This window comes from Lactuca virosa, chromosome 5 (genome assembly GCF_052849685.1).
Source record: "Lactuca virosa cultivar CGN04683 chromosome 5, Lactuca_virosa_CGN04683_v6, whole genome shotgun sequence".
Classification (NCBI taxonomy): Eukaryota; Viridiplantae; Streptophyta; class Magnoliopsida; order Asterales; family Asteraceae; genus Lactuca; species Lactuca virosa.
Window position 1 is genome coordinate 214,587,463 of NC_136430.1, and position 8,440 is coordinate 214,595,902.

Sequence of the window (8,440 nt, forward strand, 5' to 3'; positions counted from 1 at the left end):
CAATGAATATACATGAAACATAACATAAACATCACCATGCATTAATACATTACAACCATCATTGTTGACATCAAGTACATTGTTTACATTACATAATCCCAAAACATAAATTGTTTATCAATTGACAACACACAAAAGACGTTCATAAACACGCTTGATAATTCTTCATTTTAACAGTTATCTGAGAACACAAGTTATTTTGAAAACGGTCAACATATATAATGTTGGTGAGTTCATAAGCAAGCTTGATATGAAAATGTTTTGTATTGTTTGTAAAACCCACAAAATCCGATATTTTCTGAAACAGAAATTGTTTATGAAAAAGATGTGATGATCCATAAGTATACGTGTGAATGATTTCAAAACATGTAAAAGTGATATGTTTTTCATAATAGTTTCTTGTATTATAGTTGTTGTAAGTAAAAGTGAATAATGGTGTTCCCCCGGAAAACCCGATGTTTTCCGAAATAAATCGTATGATAGTTTGTATTATTGTATCGTCACAACATATGATCATGATTTCCCAATGGTTAATTAGATGGTAATGGATCTCTATGTGAGTCATTATAACCATGCATAATAATGACTAATTCGCCTGTCTTGGCATTCTAGTGAATGCCGGTCTTGAATTAAGATTTTGTCACCCTAGACTGGCCGAGTCTAACTGTAGCGAACAGCTTAGGTGTGGGGGAGTCACCCCCGTACAGATCTATACACAAACTCTCGCTCTCCCTCCAGGAGACTTTGATTATAACTACAGACTACGACCGACACTTATTGGTGTCACCCGTTATTTCTCACTAAATCCAAAAGAATTTGAATAACATTGTTTTACGACCTGATTTATGTTTATTTGAATAAAGGTAAGCCTAACCGACGAAGAGAATAGGACTACGGAGGCCCACTAACTTTGTATGTTATTACAGGCTGTCGAGTATGCTACGGACACGTTAGAGCCCATTAAGCATATTATAAAGGTTTAGGGTCTTATTAGCAATGCAAATGGACCATTAAAGTCCAATAGCATATTAAAGCTGATAAAGGCCCACTAGGTATTAATTGGGTCACCGAAAGCCCAATAAACATGTTTGAATATATTGGGCTCAATAATCATGATATTGGGCCACAAAGGCCCAATAGCACGAATCGGAGATATTTGAGCCCAACCATTGAATCATCTATAATTTATTGATCTTAAGTTCGTAATGTAGGTATTTGTTGTAAGTTCGTTGTTTATTCGAAGTGTTAAGATGTTTTGACGTTTGATTTATAACGAAGCTTGGTTATATATATATATATATATATATATATATATATATATATATATATATATATATATATATATATATATATATATATATATATATATATATATATATATATATATATATATATATATATATATATTTAAAACCATGCGTTATAAACTTAATATTTTTAACCCAATAATTTAATATTCGTCTAATTGGCCCAAAAACATTTAATTTGACCATTTCAGCGCCCTTTATTTATAAAAATGGCACTTTTAGTCCCCTTTTATGAAAAGTATCATTTTTGGTCCTTAAACCGTTTTTCTTGATGTTTTAGACCCAAAATTTATTTGAAATAATAAATTCAGCTCAAAACTATTGTATTTGCCATTTCCAGCCCTTAGTTGAAAAAAGTTTACATTTTTGGCTTAATTTCCGTAAGTTTTACAATTTTGACCCCAAAGTCGAAAACTTTGCATTTTTAGTCCAATTTTTACATCAAAGTCATTTTCAGCCCTTAAAACAGTTTTATTCACGTTTCAAACTCAAAGTTTGTTAACTTTTCCATTTCAGCCCCTCAAATACTTCATTTTTCGCAACTTTGGGCCCAAAACTCGTAAGGCCCAAATTTAAAGCCCATTAAGCTAAAATTTATATTTTTGACCCCTAGACAAGCGTTGTTTTCATAAAAGTTAGATTTATATGAAAATAATACCATTTTGTCCTTATAAAACCGAAAATATCATATTTTACCCAAACCTTGATTATTTTTGCAAAAATGACAGTTATAAGGATTTTGACTTTGTTTTCACTTCTTATGCCTAAAGATCCTTAGATCTTTAAAGTAAGTTGTTTATTATGTACATTGTTTATGTATTCTTCACACTTTAGCCATAGATTTCTAGATTTAGCAAATAACATCATATTTTCACAACATAAACCAAAGAAATCACATATAACAAGCATACACACATAAATCAACACATAGTACTTGTATTCTCCCCCAAAAACAAGTAAAAACCGAAAACAAGGGGGTATGAACTCACCTTGCTTTGTTGCTCATGGTTTTGAAGAAGAAATGGAAATGGTTGAGGTGATTCTCGGCCCTAGCAAGCTTTTTGAGAAATCTTTGGGCTTAGATGGGTTCTAAGAAGCATGATCATGAATTTGAATGAATTAAGAGAAGATTTTTGATAAGATATAGAAGTTAATCCATGGATCTAAGTAAAATCTTACCAAGGATTTGTGATATGAGTGAAGAACCTTCTTCGAATGCTTGCAAATCTCGAAATTTTGATGGAAGAATGAAGGTGTTCTTAAGAGGATTTGGAAGTATTTGGAAGTGAATTAAGTGTGTGTGTGTGTGTGTGTGTGTGTGTTGATGCTCTCGACCGACAGTAGAAGAAGAAGAGTGGAGAGAGGGTGAGGTGACATTGCATGGATGTCCACCATGTAATAAAGAGGTGGCATGCTCACAATTTTCCTCCTTAATCCATTTTATCTTAATTCTTCTTCTAATCTTTTCTGTCTTTTTAAATGGGCCGAGAATTGCATTAAGAAGGGAAGAGGATTCATTTTGGCCCAATTCTTGATCCTTACTTGAAATCATGAGGTCCATAAAGAAGCTTTCGGCCCATTGGGCCCTTAGGGTGGTTCACGGCCCAATTAGCATAAAAGATTATGTTTGTGGCCCATTAGGGTTAATTAGATTATTTGTGGCCCAACAAGGCTTATTGGAGTAGTTAATTTCCATTCTAGGCCCAATATGGCCCAAAAATGTCAAATATCATGAAGGCGGGTTGAATTAGAGCCCAATTAAGGGTTCTAAGCCCAAACTAGTCAAATTGGAAACTTATTGGTCCATTAGGCCCAATAAGGAAATCCTAGTCCATAATGGACTTAAACCGGGATTTTTAGGGTTTCCAATCTTTTGTTGACTATTTGAAGTGTTTGCATAGGGTGATTGATGGAACTTTGGTGTTATTGAATAAACATCATGCATACTTTCAAGTTTTAGTCACAAATGTTATCATTGTTAATGTTTACAAAAGCATTAGAATTCCTAGTTGTAACAAAGACTTTTTCCATGATTACGATACCTTTGACCCGTTTAACAAAGAAAAGAGTTACGTTTTGTTGGGGTCCCAGGCAGCGATAAGCATTTGAAATGTTAAAGCAAAAGTTATGCGAAACTCCAGTTAACCCTTCCAGAAGGTGTTGATGACATGGTGGTTTACTGTGATGCATCAATCATGGTTTTTGGAGCCGTCTTCATGAAGTGAGATTGAGTAGTTGCATATGCCTCAAGACAGTTGAATCCCCACATGGCTAATTACTCGACATACGATCTATAGTTGGGAGCATTGGTCTTTGATCTCAATATTTGGAGGCATTACTTATATGAAATTCAATGTACTATCTACACTGACCAAAATAGCTGGAGAGACCTAATCTATCAGCCCAACCTGAACATGCGACATCGTCGATGGTTGATGTAGTGAAAGACTACGATTGTGAAATCCTTTACCACCCAAGTAAGGCCAATGTAATAGCTGATGCATTAAGTCGTAAGACAACCAGTACTTGAGATAATTAACTTAGACAAGCCGTGGGTTGATAGCGTCTGCTTAAGGATGACAGTGATCACTCCTGTACTTGAGATAATCAAGTAAGCTCAGAGTGAAGCAGTCAAGGAATAGAACCGAAAAAGCAAGAGAATTGTAGGGAAGATCTCATCTTTTACGATAGATAGTCGTGGGTTGTTAACTCTACATGGCAGGGTTTGGGTTCCATATTCAGGAGGAACTCGAAAAATACTGACGGATGAGGTGCACAAGTCCAAGTTCTCGATTCATCCAGGAGCTACAAAGATGTACAAGGACCTCAGACACAGTTATTTGTGGCCCTGTATGAAAAGAGATGTAGCATGGTACATAGAGGGGAGTTTGACTTGTCGGAAGCTCAAGGCTGAACACCAGATGTCGCATGGAAAATTACAACCACTTGATATCCCAATATAGAAGTGGGAGCAGATAACAATGGACTTCATCACCAATTTGCTAAATACTCCTCGTGGAGTAGACACTATCTGGGTGATAGTGGATAAATTAACCAGGTGTGCCCACTTCGTGCCTATCCAAGAAAGCTCCTTAGCTTAGAAGCTTGTAGATATATACGTCAAGGAAATAGTCTCTCGGCATGGGATACTAGTCTCGATAATCTCTGACAGAGACGTTCGTTTTACGTCTTGGTTCCGGAGGAAGTTCCATGATGAGCTAGGTACCCGGTTGCATGCCAGCATAGCTTATCACCCTCAAACCGATGGGCAAAACAAAAGGACAATACAAACCCTTAAATACATGCTTTAAGCATGCGTGTTAGATTTTGGTGGAAGTTGGGATACTTATCTACCTTTTAAAAGAATTATCATACAACAATAGCTATCATTCCAATATTAGTAGACCTCCCTTCGAAATGTTTTATGGGAGAAAGTATTGGACACCCATATCTTAGGGAGAAGTTACCCAACGATTCATGGTAAGTACAAATGTTGTAATTAAGACCACAGAACTTATCCAACAAGTAAGAGAAAGACTGCAGACTACTCAGAGTCGGTAGAAGAGTTATGAAGATCAACGAAGGTCGGATATTGATTTCCTAGTAGGAGACCTAATATTACTGAAGGTTTCGCCATGGAAAGCTGTCATCAGGTTCCGAGAGAGTGGCAAGTTAGGACCTAGGTATATCGAACCCTTTCGAGTCATTAATCGAGTAGGCAAGGTTGCCTACCGTCAAGATCTGAAAAAAGAACTTAGTCAGATCCATAATACCTTTCACGTCTCCCAACTAAGGAAATGTGTTACGTATGAATCTAAAATCGTACCTTTAGAATACATTCAAGTAGACGAGCGTCTGGACTATGTAGAGAAACCAGTAGCAATCCTAAATAAGAAGACAAACACCTTACGCAATAAGGTGATCAGTCTAGTGAAAGTCCAGCACATAAAATGATCAGAATGGACTTGGTAACCATCAGAGCAGATGAAGAGCAACTACCCAGAGTTATTTAGTTAGACTTTGGGGATGAAATCCTTGTAAGCGGGGGAGAATTATAAATGCAAAATAAATATGTTACTCGTGAGCCAAAATAGTCATCATAAACATGTAGAAACGTCAATACGATTTCTGTAGATATATAGAATGCCCCAATCCGACTTCGTATGAAGAAGTAATGCTTCGTCGAAGGTTCGCGATTAAACCGACACAACTCTACGTACTGTAAAAAGTGAATTTTTGATAAATTACTTTTTATCCTAAGTGATCTAAATGAAAGCCATAGTAGTCGTTAAACTGATAGCATGCGTATAGAGAACGTCCAAATCTGACTTCGTAAGAGGAAGTTATGATTTTTTTAAGTTTCAGCGTAGTAATACGGGCATAGTGTAGTTGTTATGTAAGCGAGTGAGAATTATAGAATCAGAGTAATATCAAAAGATGAACAAAAGATCTAAACATAATCTGTATGGCTTGATTTATGCTTTCAAAGAATACAGAGTGTTTAGACAATTACAGAGAAGTTCTTATCTAACTCTAGTACTGATCACCTATTTATAGGGAACAGAAAGCATACAAAAAATATAAGGGCATAAACATGATAAGCTTCGACACTAAAGTACCCTTATAATAAAGTTACAAACTAACGAAACTATCCTTTAGACCTTCGACACCTCACAACTAACTTCGACATCAACATTCTCCCCCTTTGTGAGAAGTGTGGAATCTAGGTCATCAACATCTGGATAGCTTGATGCATTGAACTTCGAATCTCCTCATACCAATTCATCACTTTCTTCAATTCAGCCTTGTCTGCATCATTGTTCTTCTTACAGTGATTCATACGACCGATCAAGTTCATATACTGTGAAGTAGTATATCTTTCGACATCGCATGCTTGGAACAAAAACTTTGTCTTCCTCACCTTTTTGCTTTTACCAACAAAAATTATTCCAAGTGGCTTCAGACATATTTCTCCATCATCATAAGGCTGCAAATCGACTTTAGTCTTTAATAATGATTCAGGTACAGTAATCTCTTTACCCATAGTCAAAGCTAATTCGACATCTGTCAAAGCTAAACAATCGTAATAATTATCGATGAATAGCTTGATATGAACAAGACCCAACAGATACTCTTCTTTTCTTGTACCCTGAAGTTTCTTTTCATTCTTGACCTTGAGAATCTTAGCGAAAATGATTAAGTCATTCAGATTCATAAGAGGAAAGTCAGCCACAAAGAATTTGAAGGTGGTATTGTTTTCTCTAACCACATGATATCGAAAATTTTGAAGTACTCCCTCGAAAAGAACATCTTTGGTGATACTCAAAACTCGAACTATCTTTATAAGTGACGAAACTTCTTCTTCTTCTTTCCCAAGTACTGCATGAAATCGAAGTTTTAGTTTCTTGAACTCTTCCTTATCATTGAACTTGTCAACTGTAACAATTGGTAAAAATTGGTCAGAGTTCGACGGTAAAACTAACGCGAACCGCTATGTGTTGATGACCAATTGTGCGTAATTCTATGTTTATAGTGTTTAGTAAAGACATTTTTGTTCAAAATAATTTTCAGAACATCCTAAACTGCTCAAACCGTCTATCGTTGAAGATTGAATCGAAAATCACTAAAAATTAAATTCTATTTGTGACGTTAAAAATAAATTTCTGCATTAATTTTATTTGAAAATTATGGATAAGAAATTTGAGTAGATTACGTTGTCCTGATTTCGTGGATATAAAGAACGTCCAAAACGGAGGTCGTATGAGAAAGTTACGCTTCTTCAAAGTTTCAAAAATCAGTATTTATCTGATTTTCTTAAAAAGAAACTTGCACTGCTTCGTTTGGAATAGCTACGAGTCTCGTAAACTGTTTTTGAACACCTTTTCAAATTCAGGTCATGGCATGTTATTTTATTATATTTTTAATCTCGGCCAAAAACAAATTTGTAAATCTGACGAATCTTAACCAATTAAGCGACAAACTTTAAACGTAAATTCACAGAGTTTGGTATATCGGAATTGAGTTCCGTCTACATTTTTGGAATCACCACGACTAGGACAATCAACAGGAAATTTCATAAAAGTTTCATGAGTCGGGATCGATGACACGATAATCAAGAAACGGAATTACCTTATGAAATAAATTGCACATGTTTTATTCTAAAAAGAAATATCTAGCCAAGTCAGCCATTGACTATTTCAATAATTTATCTAAATACTTCAATCGGGAGCTATACAACATACATACTCACACAAAGGAAGCTATACAAGATTCACCCTCACACAAACAATCACATACGATACTAATAGATTTGGAAGTACAAAGAAATCAACCAAAGTCTTCCCAAAATCTAAAATCTGTGGAAGATAATCATAATGTAGCTGGAAATCGTTCTTCATTCCACACACTCAAACTTTCGATCCATCTCTCTCCCTTTTTCTTCTTTAATTGTTTGTCAAAGTCCTCCATCGGAGGAGCTGTTCCAGTGAAACCAAAAGAGTAGCAACACTCTTGTTTCTCTTCTTCCTTCCAATCGACTTCACAACCCCGATTGTGCTCCTCCAGTTCTGATAACCAATCATCACCTCTGTGGCTGTTGCTATGACCACCGGTGGAGCCTGGAGACCACCAATCACCACCCTCACAACTCCTCTCTGTCATCACTGCCGAGAACCACACCCAAGCATCCCTTATGAGTTCATCAGCTCCAGTCAAGAATCAATCCCAAACACCTTCTTAAGCAAATCACACACCAGAACCCATTGATTTCAATCAAACAAAGAAGAGAGAAGAAAGAAACCTGTGATTATCGAGCAAAACGACCGGAGCCCCCTGTCACCACCTTCGTCTCTCCCCTGCTCCCTTCTTCGTGTTCCACTGCTGAAGACGATAGATGAATCCAAGAGGAGCTTGTCGGAATTCGGCTGCCCCTCTCCCCTCCTCACGATCCCACAACCACCACCAATCTACCCATCTGCTTTCATTTTACTTCTTCTTTATCCGAACAAGACAATCAGGTGGTACCCTCCAAAGGGATCGGCAAATGTTGCTGCTTCCGTTCACCATCTTCGATCCAGTCAAGCACCGAAGGTGCTCCTCTCCGTCCCTCCTTGCGATCTGAATGGCCAACATCG

The 8,440-nt window shown here is 36.6% G+C and overlaps 1 long non-coding RNA gene across 1 annotated transcript; it reads right to left on the minus strand.

Annotated features, from left to right (window-relative positions):
* Window positions 1-7,437: 7,437 nt before the first annotated feature.
* Window positions 7,438-8,210, minus strand: LOC145117802 (uncharacterized). Its single transcript, XR_013712803.1, has 2 exons — window positions 8,107-8,210; window positions 7,438-8,038 (listed from the first exon to the last, which is right to left on the minus strand). It is a non-coding gene; the product is annotated as an uncharacterized LOC145117802 (long non-coding RNA).
* Window positions 8,211-8,440: the final 230 nt, after the last annotated feature.